This window comes from Pelodiscus sinensis, chromosome 13 (assembly GCF_052426305.1).
Source record: "Pelodiscus sinensis isolate ZL-2025 chromosome 13, ASM5242630v1, whole genome shotgun sequence".
NCBI lineage: Eukaryota > Metazoa > Chordata > Testudines > Trionychidae > Pelodiscus > Pelodiscus sinensis.
This window is the reverse complement of record NC_143064.1, coordinates 46,784,707-46,805,043: the sequence shown is the minus strand read 5'-3', so window position 1 is coordinate 46,805,043 and position 20,337 is coordinate 46,784,707. Positions and strand designations below refer to the sequence as shown.

At 49.3% G+C, this 20,337-nt stretch overlaps 1 protein-coding gene across 1 annotated transcript in view; it reads left to right on the top strand.

Moving 5' to 3' along the window:
* The first annotated feature begins 8,301 nt into the window (after nt 1-8,301).
* The window catches only part of LOC102449669 (H(+)/Cl(-) exchange transporter 5), an 82,788-nt gene continuing 70,752 nt past the window's right edge, over nt 8,302-20,337 (top strand). Inside the window, exon 1 of the mRNA XM_075896674.2 lies at nt 8,302-8,492. The gene's annotated coding sequence lies outside the window, so the exon portion shown is untranslated. The remainder of the gene's footprint in view (nt 8,493-20,337) is intronic.

Here is a 20,337-nt window from a genome sequence, read left to right as displayed (position 1 = left end):
TGGCACTGGAGCGGAAAGTGTTGAACTGAAATCCTTGGAGAAGTGAGCAGGTCTTCTAAGGACCAGCGTGTCATTCTCTCCTAGGAGCAATGAAACACTGAGGTGAGCTGGGAGAGCAATGAAGGTCTCCAAAAAGTCGGCAGCAAACTGGGTCTGACTGTCCAGAGAAAAAAGAAGGGTAAGATGGGTGCCCTGACACACTTCTATCCCACTCCACACGTACAACCACAGCAGGCTTAAAACAGACAAAAGGAAGTATTTCTTCATGCAGTGCACAGCCAACCTGTGGAACTCCTTGCCAGAGGATGTTGTGAAGACCAGGACTTCAACAGGGTCCAAAACAGAACTAGATAAATTCACAGTGGTTAGGTCCATCAATACTTATTAGCCAGGATGGATAGGAATGGTGTCCCTACCCTCTGTTTGTCAAAGGCTGGGAATGGGTGACAGGGGAGGGGTCACTTGATGATTCCCTGCTCTGTTCACTCCCTCTGGGGCATCTGGCATTGGCCACTGTCGGCAGACAGGATACTGGGCTGGAGGGACCTTTGGTCTGACACAACCTGGCTGTTCTATGTTCACGGCACCATGAACACACAAGACGGAGCTTGGTCCTGCCTTGAGGGCGGGGGCTGGACTCGATGACCTCTCGAGGTCCCTTCCAGTCCTATGATTCTATGATTCTATGATCTCTATAGGGAGTAACGCGGCTTTAAGGGAAATACCTGTTTTTTTTTTTCTGGTCCATGCATCTTCAACCAACATAATTCCAATCGCTGGTTTTTATTGCGATGGATGCTGTAATAAGAGGCACAACCCACTTGGGTTCCAGTCCCCAGGAAGAGGGAGAAAAAAATTTCTGCCTTGTACACAGAGTTGATTTCCTCTGGAATCACTGAGGGAGAAGGATAAAGGCAGAGCCTCTTGATGGCCTATTTACAGTCACTTTTTAAACTGCCCTTTACCCCGGCTGCTTAGTTATATAACGCGCTGTGACCTCTGCCGCTGGCAGGCAACCAGAGTTTAAAGGTATTTTCCTCTGATCTCTCCCTGGGGACACGCTGTAAGTTCAGGCAAGTGCATGCTCCGATAAAAGGGAAACTGTCCATGCCCCGACTGCAGCAAACCGGATTGTGTGTTGAACGTTGTGTTGCTAAACAGACAGCGCCAGAGAAAGGTTAGTACCCGTGTTACAGCTGCCCTCTAGTGTTAGAATACTGATAGAAATGTAGCTGTGTTAGTCTGGTCTAGCTGAAACAAAAAACAGGGCGATGTAGCACTTTAAAGACTAACCCTAGTGTTAGGAAATTATATTCAACATTGGAAAAAGTTCAGAAAAGGGCAACAAAAATGATGAGGGGTACGGAATGGCTGCCATGTGAAGAGAGATTAATAAGACTGGGACTTCTCAGCTTGAGAGAGATAACCAAGGTGGGATATGACAAGTCTTTAAAATCATGACCAGCGTGGGAAAAGTGAAAGAAGAAGACTTATTTACTCATTCCCATGACCTAAGAACCAGGGGTCACCAAATGAAATGAATAGGAAGCAGGTTTAAAACAAGCAAAAGGAAGTTTTTCTTCACACGATGCACTGTCAACCTTCGGGACTCCTTGCCAGAGGATGTTGTGAAGTTCAAGACTATAACAGCGTTCCAAATAGACCTAGATACATTCACGGAGGTTAAATCCATCGATGGCTACTAGCCAGGATGGGTAGGGACGGTGTCCCTAGCCTCTGTTTGTCAGGCTGGAAATGGGTGATGGGGAGGGATCATCTGATGAGTCCCTGTTCTGTTCACTCCCTCTGGGGCACCTGGCAAACTAGCCCAAAAGGCCTGTGCTGCTTGTGGGCTCATCGCCCTGTCCATGGAAACCGTCATTGGCTCCTGTGACACTCCAGCAGGATTTCCAGTGTGTTGTGCAAGAGAAAACACAGTCCACAAGGCCCTGGAGCTAAGGGTCCTGCTGAAAACACCTGGGAGAGGGCTTCTGCTTCTCAGCATCCCAGTCCCCGAGACTTACCTAATAATGGTACGGAAACGAACGCCAGCAGCATGCAGGGGGAGAGGACGTTTGAGGACCCCACGGAGGTCGAAGAATGTGCCTCATTGCTTGGAAACCCCTCCCAGCCACCCATCTGCAGCAGCAGCGAAACGAGAGAAATTTCCCGAAACGAGAGAAAACGGGGAGAAATCCACCAGCTCCCACTGTGCCCAGCATGAAGTCCTATAGCTGCAGACTCAGTCAACTCATTCAGACAAGGCCTATGGGGAAAGAGTATCAGGGAGCTGCCTTCTAGTTCCTACTTGGGAAGTGGAGTTTTCCGGTGTAACCCACACACCGAGGCTACGTCTACACTGGCATGATTTTCTGAAAATGCTTTTAACGGAAAAGTTTTCCGTTAAAAGCATTTTCGGAAAAGCACGTCTAGATTGGCAGGACGCTTTTCCGCAAAAGCATTTTTTGTGGAAAAGCGTCCATGGCCAATCTAGACGTGGTTTTCCGCAAAAAAGCCCCGATCGCCATTTTCGCGATCTGGGCTTTTTTTGCAGAAAACAGTACTATATTGTCTACACTGCCCTTTTGCACAAAAGTCTTTCGGAAAAAACGGGAGCATAGTATTTCCGGAAAAGCACTGATGATTTTACATGAGATCGTCAGTGTTCTTGCAGAAATTCAAGCGGCCAGTGTAGACAGCTGGCAAGTTTTTCCACAAAATCATCTGATTTTGCGGAAAAACTTGCCAGTCTAGACACAGCCTTAGTGGGTGCGATTCACTATCCAAGGTAGTAGCACTTAGACCATGTACAGCAGTGGTCTCCAACCTTTTTACACCCAAGATCACTTTTTAAGTCTCAGAACAGGCGAAGATCTACTGCCCCGCCCCTTCCTTGAAGCCCCGCCTACATTACATAAGGAAATCTAATGTAAATGTACCGTGCAGGTGCACAGTTCAGAGAGGGCTCAAGAGCTACTCTTAGAGCCCCTGAGATCTACCGGTAGATCGCGACCTACTGGTTGGTGACCACGGATGTACAGTGAGAGATAAGAACAAGGGAGCTCTACAGGCTAAGTAGCCAACTATCTGGCTTTGGAGCTTGTGTTGTAGCTACTCCTTTCTTAAGCACTGGAGGGCCCATGTTCAAATCTGCCTTGTGGTAGCTATACTATCATAGTGGATCACTGGGTTCCATTATCACAGAAACTAAGGGTGTCTTTGCTATTTGACTAAATGCTACTATGCAAATTACAATACAGCCTGCTCCATGACACCCGATTTTCTGACAATCTGGCTCTATGAAAGCTGAAATTAATTACATCTTACACTCGGCACAACCTTCTTTGGTCCTTTACCTCACTGTAATGGCAACCAATGTTCCTTCTTATTTTTTCCACCCATTGGTAGAATAAATTTTCTGTGCACTGAGGCAGGTGCAGATGTGCACCACCAGTAGAACGTGTTCCCAGCTGTGGGCGCTCTGCTAATCTGGTAGGCAGCACCTGAATCTCTCCTGGGCGACTGACCAAATGCTCCAGGGAGCACTGGTGACAACTCTCCCTTCCATTACAATAGCCTCGTGGTCTCCAACCTTTCTAACCACGAGATCACATTTTCAATTGAAGTGTAGTATAAAATCTACCACAAACCCAAACACAGATCAGGGTTGAGGTGCCCCACTTCCTTCCCGCCCCTTCTTTGAGGCCCCGCCCCTGCTCCACCCCTTCTCCGAGGCCTCACCCTGCTCACTCCATCCCCTTTCCTCCCCCATCCTCACTTACTTGCATCAGGCTGGGGTAGGGGTTGGGGTGCAGGCTCTGGTCTTGGGCCAAGGGGTCTGGCATGTGGGAGGTGCTCCAGGATCAACCCAGGGTGGGGGATTGGGGTCCAGGAGGGGTTCAGGGTGCAAGCTCTAGGAAGGCGTTTGGGTGCAGGGGGACTCACATATGAGGCAGGAGGTTGGGTGCCGGAGGAGATGCAGGACTGCAGTGGGGTCAGGAAGCAGGCTGTGGCAGGGCACCGTTTAACTGAGACGGCTGCCGGGGGGTGGAGCAGTGGGGTTAAGGCAGCTGACCCCTGCCCTGGCCCTGCCCCACTCCTGAAAGCAGCTGGCATGGACAGCAAAGGCTCCCTGGCACCATGTGCTGCCCCCCATCTACGGGCACTGAGCCCACAGCTTCTACTGGCCACGGTTTCCCATTACTGATCGATGGGAGCTGCAGGAGCAGTGTCTGCAGGCCAGGACGGCATGTGCAGACCCCCTGCTCTGCTCTTTCAGGGGCTGCAGGGACATGCCAGCCACGTCCGGGAGCAGCAGTTACATTGGGATAGTGACTCCAGCCATGACAGGTTCGGCATTTTAGAATTCACTACTCAAAGAATTAAACTTAAGGGTAAGAGAGAAATGAAAGTTATGAAATGCACAGGCCAGTCAGAAACCCAAACCAACCCACTTTGCAAGCAGTAAAAGTAACAACCCCCCACGTATGTGCTGGGTCAGGAGAGGAGAGGGAAGGACAGTGTGTGTGTGTTTGTGAGAATGACAGACACACAGTGTGTGAGTGATAGAGATGTGCATTGCCAGGCTCCCTCCATCCCCTTCTCTCTGAGTGGAGACAGGGTACAGAAGTGGGGGGAGCAGGGACACCCTGACATCAGCGCCCCACTCTTCTCCCTCCCTCGCCCTGCACAGCAAGCAGGAGGCTCCCAGGGTGCAGCCAAACCAGTCAGGATCCCCTGTCCGAGGCTCCAAGATCGACCGGTGGTTCCCGATCGACTGGTTGGTGACCCCTGCAGTAGCCGCGTTGGTTTCAATGTCAGGGAGTTAAAGAGAAAATCTGTTTGTGCTACAACTTTGGTTAATCACAAACACATCCACCCAAATGGGGGTTCCAGTATTAAAGTCTTCTCTTGTTGGACACCCCAATATCTCCCACCAGCTGGTTACAAGACATGCACTAATGTGCAGCACTTACCAGGGGGTTATTTTATACCCTGGACGTACTAGACAGCATCCGACGGGTTGCTTTGCGTTGCCTGCTTCATTCTCAGACAGGACAGTAATTGTGGTGCGGATCCACATTCAGAGATGTTGGGAGTCCTAAAAACCTGCCAAGAGCTTTATTTATATTTCCTCCTCTGCTCTTTATAATGTTTTTCTTTGGGAGGCAGGAGACAGGCTTCATGGGCTCCTAAAATGGAGAAACTAACAGCATTAGAAGGAAACAGGCAGGCTCTTTGCAAGTCACCTGGCACCGCTCTGCCAGTTCCCTTCCATTCTGATGGGCAGCGGTTCCAGCCGAGGGTTCCCGCCACGCACTCTTCTGCTGATACCCTCAAACCCACCCTGAGGCCACCTTGCTAGTCTAGCCCTGCGCTTCCCCACAGCTCTGCCAATGCACCTCAACCCAGACCTGTGTGGGTATGTTTAGGGAGGCTAGAAGATGCTGTAGCCCCCCCCAACCCGAAGTCTGAACCTTTGAATTTCATATGCAAGGTCTGCCTGTGCAACAAAGCTTGGTCTGCTCCCAGCTTTGCCTTTGGAGCAAGGGGTTTGTTTATCCACAGAGGGAGGCAGGGGGACTAAGCCAACAAAAGGCTCGTCATTCCTTGCCCTACACATGCATATTTCCATGGGGGCATTACCAAACCCTACCTTTTCTTTGGCCAGCAGGCTATACAAGCATGATTTTTTTTTACGATATTTCATCCAACCACAAGGGAGGAGGGAAAGATACTAGACTAAGAATTTTTCCCAAGTGAGAGTTACCACCACAGAGCTGCCTGATTCATGAGTGTATGTCTACACCGCAAAAACCCCAGCGGCAGCAAGCAACAAAGCCCAGATCAGCTGGCTTATGGGGCTCATACAATAGGGCTAAAAATAGTGTCGCTGGGCGGCATAGATTGGAAAATGGGCTCTAAGACCCTCTCGTCAGTTGCGCCCCCCCCCCCGAGTTTTGAGCTCCAACCCCAGTGGAAATGTTTACAGGGCCATTTTTAGCTCTGTAACGTGAGCCCAGCTAGCCCACGTCAGCAGAGGAGTCTATGGGATGGAAAAGGTGAACCCCAAACGTTGTCCTTTAGAACGACCAGAGTGGTCTAGTGAATAAGGCACCGGACGGGGAAACACAGGTAGAACCTGTTGACATTTTCCCATTATCTATTTTTTCAGTATAAAAAGCAGATTTGGCGCCACCGAAACCTTTAGTAAATGTGCCACTTTGGCCAAATTGTTTCTGTTTAAAAATATATATAAAAGCTCTTCCCAGAAACGTTGCCAGGGAATCAGGGTTTCAGTTTGACAGTTTCAAAATGTTTGGATTTTTTATTTGAGAGTGCTTTTTGCTGAAAAAAAAAGTGCCTCCCTTTAATACTGTGTAATATTAGAACATGCTCAACATGGACATGAAATGTTTTCATTGACCCCAAGCAATCTGGTTTAGCATTATGAAATGCCAAATACTTTAAACTGTTGGCTTCCCGTTTGGCTCATTCTTTTTTCAATTCTTTGGAATTCTAGTAAACCAAGAATCCTGTTATTCACCGAGCTCTATCCAGGGGACCCAGGCATGCAGGCCAGAGTCATACGCTGCTGCTAGGTGGGCAAAGGAAGCGTGGATGGAAGGTCTAATGGAAGGTCTAGGATGGGAACTGTGAGAATATGTGTAAGTGTTTATTATTATAGTGTCACCTAGAGGCCTCAGCTGAGATCAGGGCCCCATTTTGCGAGGAGTTTTACAAATGCCTAGTAAGACAGTCCCTGCCCTAAAGAAGTTATGGTGGGAGAGGTCCAGATTGGATATTAGCAAGGCTTGACGAACCGCGGTGAAAGCAGCTCGCCAGCCCTGCACTGCGCATGCGCAAGAGCCACATTGCGCATGCGCGCATGCCGCCAGTAAACGGGGCACCGGGCTGAAATCTACTTGCCACGGGTGAGTAGTTTCAATAGACTGTCGAGCCCTGGATATTAGGAAAAGCTATTTCACTAGGAGGGTGGGGAAGCACTGGAATGGGTGACCTAGGGAAGTAGTGGAGTCTCGGCTTGACAAAGCCCTGGCCGGGATGATTTAGTTGGGATTGGTCCTGCCTACAGCAGGGGGCTGGACTTGATGACCTTCTGAGGTCTCCTCCAGCTCTATGGTTCCACGATTCTATGATAAGAACTTGTAGTCAGGAACAGTAGCATTTTTTGGGGGGGGAGGGAAGGGTTTGGTCAGCCTAACTACGACTTATCTGGAAACTGGGGTGAATGCATAAGTACTGGAACTAGGCGTGGTGGGGGTGCTGCTGTACCCTCTGCTTGAAGAGGACTCCATCATGTACAGGTTTTAAAGTTTGGTTCAGTGGCTCTCAGCCTCCCTCTCCCCACCGTACATTGCGGCAGCACCCCTGGATGTGTGTTCTCTACCTCTGGCAGAGCGACTGACGATTAGCCATTTCCAGGTCAGGGTGAGGCTGGGGCCATGTGGATGAGCGGGACTGCGGGGAGCTGCCCAGTGTCTCATTTAACCTGAGGGCAAACCCATGCTACATTGGCAGAATGGAAGTGTTGGGGACCCCTCTCCTGAATTTGGGTGGGAAGGGATCTGGATTTGGCTCTAGGATCCGTTGTGAAACTCAGTTGAGGTCTGGCTTTCACCCCGCCTGCCCAATGCCAGGCCTACGGTTACCAGATAGTTTAAAAAAAAATACCGGACAAAAATTTGATAAAATGTTGAACCGGGGAGTAACCAGAGACACCTGGGGGAGGGGAGAATTCGGGAGGTTGGGCCAAAATGCTGTCATGGCCCCTTTAATTGTCACGTGTCCCGAGTGGGCTTCCGGCGGGTGCCAAGCTGGCCCCAGGAAAAGCAGAAAAACTTCCTTAATTAGAAAATGCACAGTCCAAATGGCAGACTGTCCAGTTCAGTACCAGATACCTGGCAACCCTAGCCAGGCCTGGTGAGAGATGTTGGGTCTAAGAGGGGACATGTTAGCTGGGGCCCCCTTTCACTTTATTCACATGGAAGTTATATTCTGGGGGCACCCTGAGCTCGGGCCCCAGTACAATTATCCCTCCATCAATCTGGCCAGTGTCCATAACACTCCAAACTCCTGCCTCTGCCCATGCATAGAGCCACATGAGATGAGGGATCAGACAGCTGACTCCTCTGCTATACGCCGAGTAGGCTGTAGGGGGCGCCTAAACACTAGCGCCCCCTCTGCCCAAACCAAAGATGGCGGCACGGCGGCTTCACTGTTGTACTGCGGCTGAGCCCGCGCTCGCGCCCCACCCTTCCCACCCGAGGGATGGCACAAGTGCGCACGCGCGGTGGGCTGGGTCGGGAAGGTGGTAGCGTCCGGGATGGAGGCGCTCGCGACAGTCACTTGAGTCGCTTCCCACCCCCGCCGCGAATGGAGTCTCCCGCTCGCAGGTGCTGCGCTGCGGGGGAGCGGGCGGCTCGCTGAGACACGCTCGGCCGGGATCGGGGCCGCCGCGCCCCGCAGAGGTGAGCGCCCCGCGCCTGCCGGCAGCTCCAGGGGCTCCCGCGGGCAGGAGCGCGCGAGTGGGGGGAGCTGGGGGGGCAGAACTTTGTGGGGGGGGAGCTGGGGGGGCAGAGCTTGGGGGGGGGGGAGCTGGGGGGGAGCTGGAGGGGCAGGAGCTTGGGGGGAGCTGGAGGGGCAGGAGCTGGGGGGGGCAGGGGCTTGGGGGGAGCTGGAGGGGCAGGAGCTGGGGGGGAGCTGGAGGGGCGGGAGCTGGAGGGGCAGGAGCTGGGGGGGGGCAGGGGCTTGGGGGGAGCTGGAGGGGCAGGAGCTTGGGGGGAGCTGGAGGGGCAGGAGCTGGGGGGGGAGCTGCAGGGGCATGGGGCAGGAGCTTGGGGGGAGCTGGAGGGGCATGGGGCAGGAGCTTGGGGGGAGCTGGAGGGGCATGGGGCAGGAGCTTGGGGGGGAGCTGGAGGGGCAGGAGCTTGGGGGGGGGAGGGGCTGGAGGGGCAGGAGCTGGAGGGGCATGGGGCAGGAGCTTGGGGGGAGCTGGAGGGGCAGGAGCTGGGGGGAGGGGCAGGAGCTGGGGCAGGAGCTGGAGGGGCAGGAGCTGGAGGGGCATGGGGCAGGAGCTTGGGGGGAGCTGGAGGGGCAGGAGCTTGGGGGGGGGGAGCTGGAGGGGCATGAGGCAGGAGCACATGTGTGCACGTGGAGAGGAGCTGGAAGGGCGCAGGGCAGCTGGTAGTTGAGGCCCCTTGCGCTCAGGCCAGTGCGTTTTCTCCAGGGACTGGAGGGAAGCAGGGTCTGGGCATGTGCTGGTCACTCTAGGAGGCAGCACGCTCTTGAAGCCCCCAAGTCCCTGGGCAGTTGGTGTCTGTGCAGTGAGCCCCCATCTCGGGTCAAGGGCCCAGGCCAGTCTCCTGACATCGTGTCCCCTCTGATGGGTCCCAGAACTGGACCGGGAAGTTGAGGGCTGCTTTGTGCAGGGGGTTGCTCTGGGCTGCTGTGGGTGGATTGCTTGGGTCTAAACACAGCACTTCCCGAACTGGGGGCTGTGGACACTGGTGCACTGCAGAGCAGTTGGCGGTGGCCTGTGGAAAACTGGCTTGTCACATGGGGCTGGCTGTTCATTAAAGTCCATTAAATAAACAATTACGAATGCATCACTTTCCTGATGCTCTTTTCCCATGTAAGCAACCAGTGTAGTTGTGAGATCAGAAATGGACGAGTAGCTAGTTCTGCCTACCACCTATACTCTTATTAATGATTAAGTTGCCATCCCCCTTAAAGTGGTCCTCACCATGGCAAAGCTTAGGGCCTGCCTGCTTTATGTACACTTCATAGCCCTCTTTAAAAATATAAGACCTGCAGCAGCTTTCTGGTTTGCCTGGACAATAGGGAACATTTTGCATTTCCAGATCAGACTCCTTGTACAGCGCCAGCAAAGACAGGGCTGTGATGTGAACCCTTACAGGAGCTGAGTAACTGCTCCTCAGATAGTCCCATTGACAGCTAAAACTTTCTATGGGGCCCTGTGGTAGGCTCCCAAGCTCCTTGGTCAGGCATAGAGCAAAGCAGCCACAGCACAAAGTTAACTTAAGAAATCTCTTTTCATGTGTCATCGCTTCTCAGCCTATTAAAGACTTAGATTGAGTGTCATTACCTTCATTTAACACATGCCTAGGCCTTATCTCGGGGATAGGTACTGGCTGCTGCCCATCCCTGTAGTAACTGTGTGCTTGCTACGTGAAACTGATTGGCACTAGTGGAGATCCTTGTGAAATTCACGGAGATTCTGACTCATTGTCCAGGATACATGCACCTGAGCTTGTGGGGGGCTGTGCCTTTAAAACAGACTAGGGCAGGGAGCCCGGACCATCATGCATGACTTTGTGTTTCTGCTGGAGAGCTTTACCAAACAGGAACAACGGCAAAACCTTCCGGCAGGTGGGCAGACACCTTTCATCTCTTCTGGAGGCTTATTTCACAGGTGCCTTCAGAGCTCTGTGATCTGCAACTGTCTGCTTCACCTGTGGGGATGTGGTCTTTAACTGGATCCATTAAGTCTTTTGAAGCTTGTCACTGGGGCTGCAAACTGGTAGCAGAGGCAGGATGGGAGCCCAGTGGTGGCACTGGTTTGTGTTTACAGCCTAAACCCTGACGGAGGCCAACAGCTGCGATTTGCCCCAGTTGGAGCCTTCGCACTGGTTTCTTGTTCACAAGCAGTGAATTGCAAGAGTTCAGTCAAGAGAGGACAGATCCGTACATGGCTCTGGCCAGCTCTCATCCAAAGGAAAGGGCAGAGTTCTCTGGAAGAACTTTATAGTCACTGATGCTGCCTTGTTGTTCAGGGTAAAAGCAGAGTTCCTAAACCAACGATGTGCTTCAGCAATTCTTTGGTATTAGGAACATAAGAGCAGGTCAGACCAACGGTTCATCCAGCCCAGTGTCCTGTCTGCCGACAGTGACCAATACCGGATGCCCCAGAAAGAGGGATCACAACAGGAAATCCTTACGTGATCCCTCCCCTGTCACCCACCTCCAGAGAAACAGAGGCCAGGGACACCATTCCTACCCATCCCGGCTAATAGCCATCGATGGACCGAACCTCCATGAATCTATCTAGCTCTGTTTTGAACCCTGTTCAAGTCCTAGCCTTCACCGCATCCTCTGGCAAGGAGTTCCACAGATTGACTGTGTGCTGAGTGAAGAAAATAGCAGCAGCTCTGAAAACTCAGGGGTGCAACATTGAGGAGTGATTCTTGTTTTTGGGACACCAAGGGACAGCTCTTGTAGCCTCTGGCAAATCTTTCATGGGATTTAAGGGGAGCTTTACTCTAAGCACTGTGATATTGGATACTGGCTGAGTGCGAAGTATAGCGTGTTGAGATTTGGTTAGGACTTACTGAGAGCTTCGTGTGTAGCTCTGTAGCTTTTTCTTGGATGGATAAGGTAGCTTTGCTTGTGTGGTACATTAAGGTTACTCGTTTCTACTGAAAGTAAAATAGTTTAATGAGGAGGCAGCGATATTGAAAGATGTTTCTTTCAAAACAATGTAATGAACTTGTAATCTTTAGAGACATGTTTCATTTATCTCTGGAAGTGGGGGAATGGGGAGGGATCATGTGAGGATTACCTGTTGTGTTCACTTCCTCCGGGGCATCTGGTATTGGCCCCTGTGGGCAGACAGGACATGGCTCGATGGACCGTTGATCTGACCCAGTCTGGCCGTTCTTATCAATGTAGCTTTAGCTTTAGAAAAATAATACAGGCCAACCGGTGTAATTAGAGAACAAAGCAGCAATGGTAGAGAAGACTTCCATATTCCTTGAACTTTGAACAATGGTAGCAATTTAGCAAAAGATCTCGGACTTGCAAACATTTTTTCCTGATGACCTGGTGTTTGTATGAAACAATGGATACAGCTTTTCAATTTACCTTTCTTTTTAAAGCAGCCCCAATGTCCTTGGTTTTCTACGTGTGTGTGTGTGTGTGTAAAAGTGTTCTGCAGAGATTGCTTTGGTAGAGGACAGTGAAATGGCTCCGGAGAGATCCTAGAGACTTCTCTGTTTGTGTATGGCTGGCTGGGTGCAGAACTTACTCTGCAGTTTGACGTGTTAAAACCTTTCGTAGGTTTCAAAGTAGATTCTAAGTCATGTTTTTTCTTTGCTATTTAATATTTCACCATTTGCCTCTCCTGGGCTGTGGGCTGACAGGGTAGATTGCAGCAAGGAAGGGTTTAAAACTCCCTCCATTTAGTCGAGGAGGGGGTAGCCCTGTTAGTCTGTATCTTCAAAAACAAGGAGGAGCCCTGTAGCATCTTAGGCCAGATTTATTAGGGCCTGGATTTTCCCCCCAATAAATCACTTGGTTTCTAAGGTGCCATAGGATCCCTCATTTGTTCCATTTAGCTTCTTGCTTAAGCACTGGCATCACAGTGGCATGAAAATTGAATACGTCCCTTCCTTTGTTTCCCCAAGTACTTAGTGTTAGTGTAAAACTTGAGGTAATGAGGCTGTTTCTAAGCAAGGCTTGATTTCAGGAGGGCAGCCAATGAAAGACTCCATCCTAAATAACGAAATGAAGAGGTAAGTTTAACCGAAACAGTAATATAATGACTTGGCAGCAGGCCCATCCTTAGGAGCCTTATGCAGTGCTACTAAATTAGTGCCCCTATGCCCGATGGCAGCCGGGGAAGTGACATGTTTTTTAGATTTTACAATCTTCAGCCACACACTAATGAAATAGTTTAAAATTTGTTTGAAAACTAAGGGTCTGTGGCCGAACACAGTACATTCAGAAACTGACAGCACATCCGTGGGCTTGGCAAATGCCTTTTAAATGACTTCATTACCACTTGAATGAGTCTTTCACAAGTTCAGTGTCTGCTAAGAGGTTGGGCAGGCTTTTTCACTTTGAAGTTAACTAGATCCTCTCCAGAGGAAGCAGAGCCACCAACAGGGATAGGAAGAGGTGTGTGGATGGACTGATGAGACTGATGCCCCAAATTTTCAGGTGCCCTACACACAGTTGCTTGTCAGTTAAGATTATGACAGAGCACCCCTTAAAAGATTTTTTTTTTAAACACATTTCCCTTCTTTTTGAGACAGGTTATTATCTGTATGCAAGTTCTCATGTTCTGTCTTTTCCCAGAGGAAATTTTGCTAAATGTTGGTTAATCCGATAAGGAGTGTGTTATGGGATGTTAAATAATTGTGTTGGATTTTGAAAGTTTGAAAACCTTTTGTCCTCTCATAATTTAGATTCCTTGATATCATCACTTCACCCTTGTTTTAATTCCCATTGTGGTAATGTGTATAACAGGATTTTTTGCCATGTTGGAATACAGTTTTAATTTATCACAAGTTGACTTTCCCTTAGTCTCCTTTATAACTAGGGCTTGTCTCCGTGGTGGTGTAATGCTCGCTATGGGCGGCGATTTCCAAAGCACACTAACCTGTTTGTTAATTGGTCCATGTAGATCTTTCTGGTATGCACCAAAGGTTTCCTCGTGTGCCTTCCCATAGCTCCGTTTGTGTAGCTGCCCCCTTGATCTCAGCTTTAAACGTCTGTACCTCTACGAGGTATAATAGTCTTACAAATAAACTAATCGTTAGGTATGGACCATAGGCCTGACAGCGATTTCCTCCTTATACACCAATTAGTCATGCTTATGTTTCCTAAAATGGAATCCATCACTTCCAAAACTTTGGTTTCATTGTCACAATCTTCACTGCCCCATATGGGAAAAAACGATGGCCAAAGAGTGTAACGGAAAAAATAGCATTTCCTGAATACCCGGGCAAGCAGCTGTGTTTTGAGCTGCTGTTCTCTCTGTTGTCATCTCTCCTGCCCCACGGCATGCTCAAATGGGTCTCGCCTTACCAGCAGTGTCGTGAACGGTGAGAGTGTCTTGGCCAAAGGATATTGACTTTTTCACAAAGGCTCCTGACCAGCCTTCAAATGATAATGATTTTCACTTATTGTCGTGGGCTGTATTTCATGTAGTGACCTCGATTTCACATAGAAGTGAAAGACTTTGTGTCCTGTAACTAGGACTTCTGTTTTTCAGGGTGTGTTAGTTTTATTTTGTGCAGCAGGGGCAGTTATTTTTAGCCATTTTTCAGTTCTAGGTAGAAGCCCAAAACTTGGGAGAGAAGGGAGTTGGAACTTTCTCCTTGTTCATCCTGTAATGAGTAATGGCTTTAAAATACCAGAGTGCTCTTTAATGTAGCTCTGTTTCACTAGCAGGGTCTGCGTGGAATAATGACCATGAAACACGTTGGTGAACTTCGTAAAGCAAACCCTGCAGTACGTGTTACTGTCGGTTTAGACCAGCCGTTGGATCCATGTGACCATTTCTGGTATTCAGAGGATAAATGTCAATTTCAATTTTTTTGTATTGTGGGTCTTTTATTGGTGAAAACAGAAAATCAGATGCACACCCAAAACCCGTCCCTGAACTCTGTCAGCTCCCTGTTCTCTTCTTAGCACGTTCAATTTTATTTTCATGCTACAGGGATAAGCTAGCATAAGAATGAAGGGGGAATCGATTGAACCCCTGGAGAGGAATCTGAAGCCAATGAAGTGTGTTAAATGCCCTTTTTTAACACATTAACTTCTCAGGTATAAATGTTCCAGGTAAGCACTGGCTGTCATACTAGAAAACTGAGAGTAATAAAAACAGCCCTTATTAATTTTGTGGACTTTCCAGCAAACATTCATCTCTGATCCTGCACAACAAATCGGTGTCTGAGCACATCTCAGCCATAGAGAAACACATTCAGTTCTCAGTGTCTCTGATCCTGTGGATATTCAATAGAGGTTGTACCTGGGGTCTTGTAAGATCAGCTGGGAGTTTGAAGAAAAAAATCCTGCTGAAAAAGGAGCGTGTAGGTATTAGGCAGAGTGAAAGCTGTAGGATTATTTAGCAGTATTTGGGGTATGGGTGAGTAAGGGTCACCCATCAAGCTTGTATAGGGCGACTGACTCACTGCAGGCTATAAAACATCTTACCTGGCAGACTGACTATTCTCAGAGCACATAGTTCAAGTCTCTGTGCAAGAACTTAGGGACAGAATTCAAATGACCACACACAAAAAACCCAGGTTCATCTCTCGTTGGCACGGCATGCAGACACTCCAAATGCTGTAGGTGTGCCTAAGGAGGTTATTTTTTTAAAGGAAGTGATATTGCTGAATCTGACATTTTATGCTGTTGAAGTTCCTATCTTTAAAATCTTTCCTAATGTGATATTGGCCAAGAATTTTCTGTTGCAAGATGGGGGACTTTCCTGACTCTCCTTTTTAATGAACAGTAAATACGATTGTGATTTTTAAAATGTGAAGTAGAAAATCAGATTTCTTGAATTTGATCAGGACATTTGCTGTATCAAATGAATAAAGGATTTCTTCCTAATACTCTTTAATTCTGACCTTGCGTGTGCCACACTCTAGATGCAAAATATGATCACCAGTCTGTGCTCCGAAACTTCTACAGACCAGCACTTACAATACAGTTTTATTTTGTATAACACCCAATGTCCAAGAGGAAGCCGGGGATAGACATCAACAGGGAATCTTAATGCACGCAGCATGGGGAGCTGCTACTTTGGAGCCAGAAAGCGATCTTTTAAAAGAGCTACCAAGAAATGGGCCCGTCTATAAATAACAGGCCAGGTTTCAAAGTACACAGTTTTCCACTGAGTTTTCTCTTTGTAGTTGACCAGTGTTTTTGTGCATAATGTTTGTAGCAGCAGCGTCTATCTTCACCTATGGAAGGAATGCTTAATATGGGTATAACCAGAGATTTCAAAAAGCTCCAGAGTCTGCAGATAATTCTGGGGCTGGGATGGGGTAGTGGAGCACAGGGATGTAAGCGACTAGTCGACTACCTGATTACCATATGCTTACTGGGTAGTCGAGTACTGACTTGACTAGTCGCTTTCTCTTTCCCTCCCCCTGCTAACTCTATCAGAGAGAGGCAGCAAGGAGGAGGGAGCAGGAGCTGCTGGGAGCCAGTTTAAAAGCTGGTTTCCCCCAGCACTGTCTCTGGGGGGACAGGGGAGGCAGAGGCTAGTGGGGGACTGGGCGCACCCAGTCCCAGACACCACACCTCTGCCTTTTAACTGTATTAAGAGCTGCCATGCTCTTAAAAGGCGGAAGCACAGTGCAGTTAGCTCCCAGGGCTGGGAGCCAACCCCGCTTCCACTCTCTGCCCTCCCCCCTTCCCATCGACCAATCGAGTAGTCGATGGAAATTCCATCAATCTAGCATCCCTAGTGGAGCAGAGATCTCTTTTCCTCCTACCTTCGTCCCTGCAGCAGCCCGTCTTCGCAGATGAGATGGGTTTTTTGGGAGCTTTCCCCCAGAAAATCACAGCCTGACCTGGAAGCAGAGGGTGAAGAGGAGGCTGATCCTTTTGTTCATGGACAGAACGTGTAATGCATCTGGGGGAGAGTGGTAGACCTGGGACCTGCCCTTCCAAGCAGGTGAAAGAGGCGCAAAGCTTTTTTTCCAGCCCTGAAAGAGGGATGAAGCGTCAGTGGGATCCAGTTGGCCGTTGTTTCAGGTGGAGCTCCTAAGGGCCCAAGCAGAGCTCAGGCGATCATGCCGGTAGAATTCCCAGCAGCTGATTGGCAAGGAACACGTATCTGGTTGTAGCCCTCTCCTTAGCCTTCTCTACCTGCCTTTGAGCTAATTGGGTCCTTTCTCTAGGAAATGCCGGGCAAATTTCCTGGCATTCTTGTCAATACTTGGACATAAGATTCCTGGGCATCCTATGGGCCCTAACCTATAGTGTTCGCATCTCCTGTTTGTAATGGAATAAACGCTTTTATTGCCCAAGCGATTGCTAGTGGAGTTAACCCCCTTCTCCCTTCGCCACCACATCACACTCACAATTAGCTGCTTATCAGCCATGACTCTACGTAGGGATGTAAAATCCCATTTAATTGGCTAACCATTGTATAACAGATTAAAGGGGGGGCACTTCAGTCTGACTGGAGCGGCACCCCACATTGGACTGGAGTGCCTGCCCCCTTTCCCCTGCTGCAGGGAGGGCTGGAGCAGTCCCTACCTGCGGGGCCCACCAGAACAGCCCCTGTTCACGGCGGGACCCCAAAGGGCTGGAGCGGCCCCCTGCCGACGGTGGGTGGACAGCTGCTGCCGCCCCCAATGGCTGAACAGTCACATCCCTAACTGTAAGGCCACTTCAGAATCTCTTTCCAGAATATTTGCCTGCCCCATGTGACCTACGTTCTTGGATTCTAGCTGTTTATCGGACATCTGGATGTGTTAAAATCTGGTGTCCGGGGAGCCCAGTTTACCAAGCAGTCCTGAGAGCTCCGCAGAACTGTGTCCCTTGCAAATTTCACCAGCTGTGCTTTTGTAGCATTTCCCCTCCAGATAATTGATCGATCTGGAATAGCATTAGATCATGATCAGTTTTCTGGGCAGCCCTGCTAGAAAACCACTTTTTGGGGGATGTAAAGGAGGAATTCTGTTCCTCCCTTCCCCCCCCCCCCGCTTGTGAATGGTGTGTTTATCTCCTACAACAAAAAATAGTCTAATTGTCATACCATTGTCTCTGCATTACCAAACTTATTTTCTGTTCTCATATGGGAAGTACTAGTTTTAGCAAGTTCTTGAGGGATAACTAACATGCCGGGTTTTTCTTTTTCCTTTACATAACAGCGTCTGTTGTTTCTTCTGTTACAATAGACGTTCTTTTGCTAACTCAGCTGTATTTTAGATCCAGAGTCATGACGTTTTTGGCTCAAATTATGAGACCGCATTTTTTTTATTGAAATGCTTCTAATAATTCTCTAGCCTCAGCCGGCCTGATTTAGATGTGATCCAGGTTTATCCATTTTGTGCCGAAAGTAAGGCTGGGCTTCGCGAAGGGGACCAGTGGCAGCCCTGGTATTTCGGAAAGTGGTACTGCTTTCTGGCAGTGCGACTAGACAGGGATGATGCATCGCTGACTTGGATCTTCGCTAGCATTTCCAGCTTGAGGCATCCTTGCAGTCGTTGCTTTGTGTCCCACATTCAGGGAATCGGGGCTGGTAAATAGTTGCTGTTCGTGTACAGCCTGCTTAAATGAAGGGAATGCATTAGTGGCAAGAATTGACGTTAGGGAGGAGAGTCTAAACCACTGTCTGATTAGCTTGCATAACCTAAAGGTTTTTTTTTTTTTTTTTAAACGCTTGAGAAGTAACTTTTGATTTCCTGGGCTAGCAGGCGAAGTGAAGAACTGCATCAGTTTGATGTTTGATCCCGCTGTCTCAAGGCAGCCTTGGACATGCGGTCAGCAGAATGCCAATGGGGTGTTTGAAAACGGTTGTCCCGCTGTTACAAGAACGTCTCTTTCACGTCAGCTAGACTTGCTGGCCGGTCGTAATGCAGCGTGGCTTTAGCAACGTTAGTGGGATTACTGGCGATAGTGTATAAATCCGCTCTGGGGCAGGCCTGGAACCAATCTCTCTGTAACAGTTGATGCCTTTTGAGAAGGATTAGCAGCCTAGGGGGACTCTGCTATCTCAGCAAAGTTGAGTGCCTTCCCCATCGTTCTGTACCCCCCCAGTTTCCTGTCACCTGTCCTTATCTCCTCCTCCCCGGCTTCTGTCCCCGCCCACCAGTTCCCTGCTGTCTCTTATGCAGGTCTTTCTCTGTCCCAACACTAATGCGGTTTGCCAGGCCTCTCCTCATCCATGGCTACACCTTCATTCCCCGCTCCTGATTCAGACGTGGGGCGTCTCGTATAGCCAGAGAGAAGCTGCTGTGCCCTCTTATTCCGACTCTTTTTGTCGGAGTGTAGGGGCATCATGGGAAAATACACGGCCTCCTTCAAAAAGTTTGTAGTGTAGAATGCACGGCATAGGAAGGCTATAGGACAGGGATACAATCAATAAGCACAGCTTAACTATAATAGCTATAACTATAATAGCTATAACTATCAGCCGGGAGCTGATACACCCGGCTCCCCCTGTAGCCCGCTGGTACTATTTCCTGTGGGTGTCCTGGAAGTGAGTCTTGAAAGGAATGGGTAAAGTACATTCTGACTTAAAATGTAAAACTCCATCTTTGCAGGAGACGAGTCTTTCTTTGTGCTGCTCTTTGCATGTGTTTGGTCTGGAATGCAAGCTATTTTTTTTATAGCAGCTGATATTACCATCAGGCTGGATTTAAAACTAGTCCAGCTGGTTTCCCTCTGCCTCTAAACCTCCAGTAAACCAGGTGCCAGACAAAAGCAGAAGCCAAACTTTGTCACACCAGCGAGGGGGCGACTTTTTCCCGTACTCCATCGTATGCCAAGCCGCCCACTCTCCTTAATACTTCTCTGTAGTCTCCTGTCGTGTATTCAGCAGTGTCCCAGATGTGGGGCCATGTTTGGAAGGGGGCAGAGACAGCAAGAGCCTGTATTTGCGAGGTCAGAGAAGCAGAACATCGGATTAAGTAGTAACAGGCCATTGGCAGGGCAGAAGTAGATTATTCCCCTTTATTCAGCACTGCTGAGGCCACACCCGGAGTCTTGCATCCAGTTCTGGGCCCCCCATTACGGAAAGGATGTGGAGAGGGTCCAGCGGAGGACAACCAAAATGAAGGGGCTGGATCACATGACCTACAAGGAGCGGCTGAATGATTTGGGCTTGTTTAGTCTGCAGAAGAGAAGAGCGAGGGGGGATTTGAGAGCAGCCTGCAACTTCCTGAAGGGGGTTCCAAAGAGGATGGAGAGAGGCTGTTCTCAGTGGTGGCAGATGGCAGAACGAGGAGCAATGGTCTCCAGTTGCAGTGGGGGAAGACTAGGTGGGATATTAGGAAAAACTATGTTACTAGGATGGTGGTGAAGCACTGGGATGGGTTCCCTAGGGAGGGGGTGGAATCTCCATCCCCTGGAGGCTTTTAAGTCCTGGCTTGACAAAGCCCTGGCTGGGTTGATTTCATTGGGGTGGGTCCTGCTTGAGCAGGGAGCTGGACTTGATGACTCCTGAGTTCTCTTGCAACTCTGATTCTATGAAGGTGACTGGTGGGGACAGATTAACTGACCGTTGATAGTTAGATTCATTGTCTCGTGGCAGGCCTTGAAAAGGGATTCACACAGTGTGTAAAACTTTGCACCGCGCTTTTTATTTGCGTTTGAAATACTGATTTGCAGGCCTGTGATGGCACCGAGTGGGGTAAGAAGTGCAGCTGTGCATATGAAAATATTAAAATCCTGTTCTGGAAGATTAGATTTTGAATATGTCTCCTGAGCATGGCACTGTGGGGTTTCCCGTCTGTCAAAGGTAGTTTGGAAAGTCAAAGTCCAAACACACGAGAGGTTTTAAAAGGCCCTAAATTGTGCAGCTTGATACAAACCAATCACCATAAA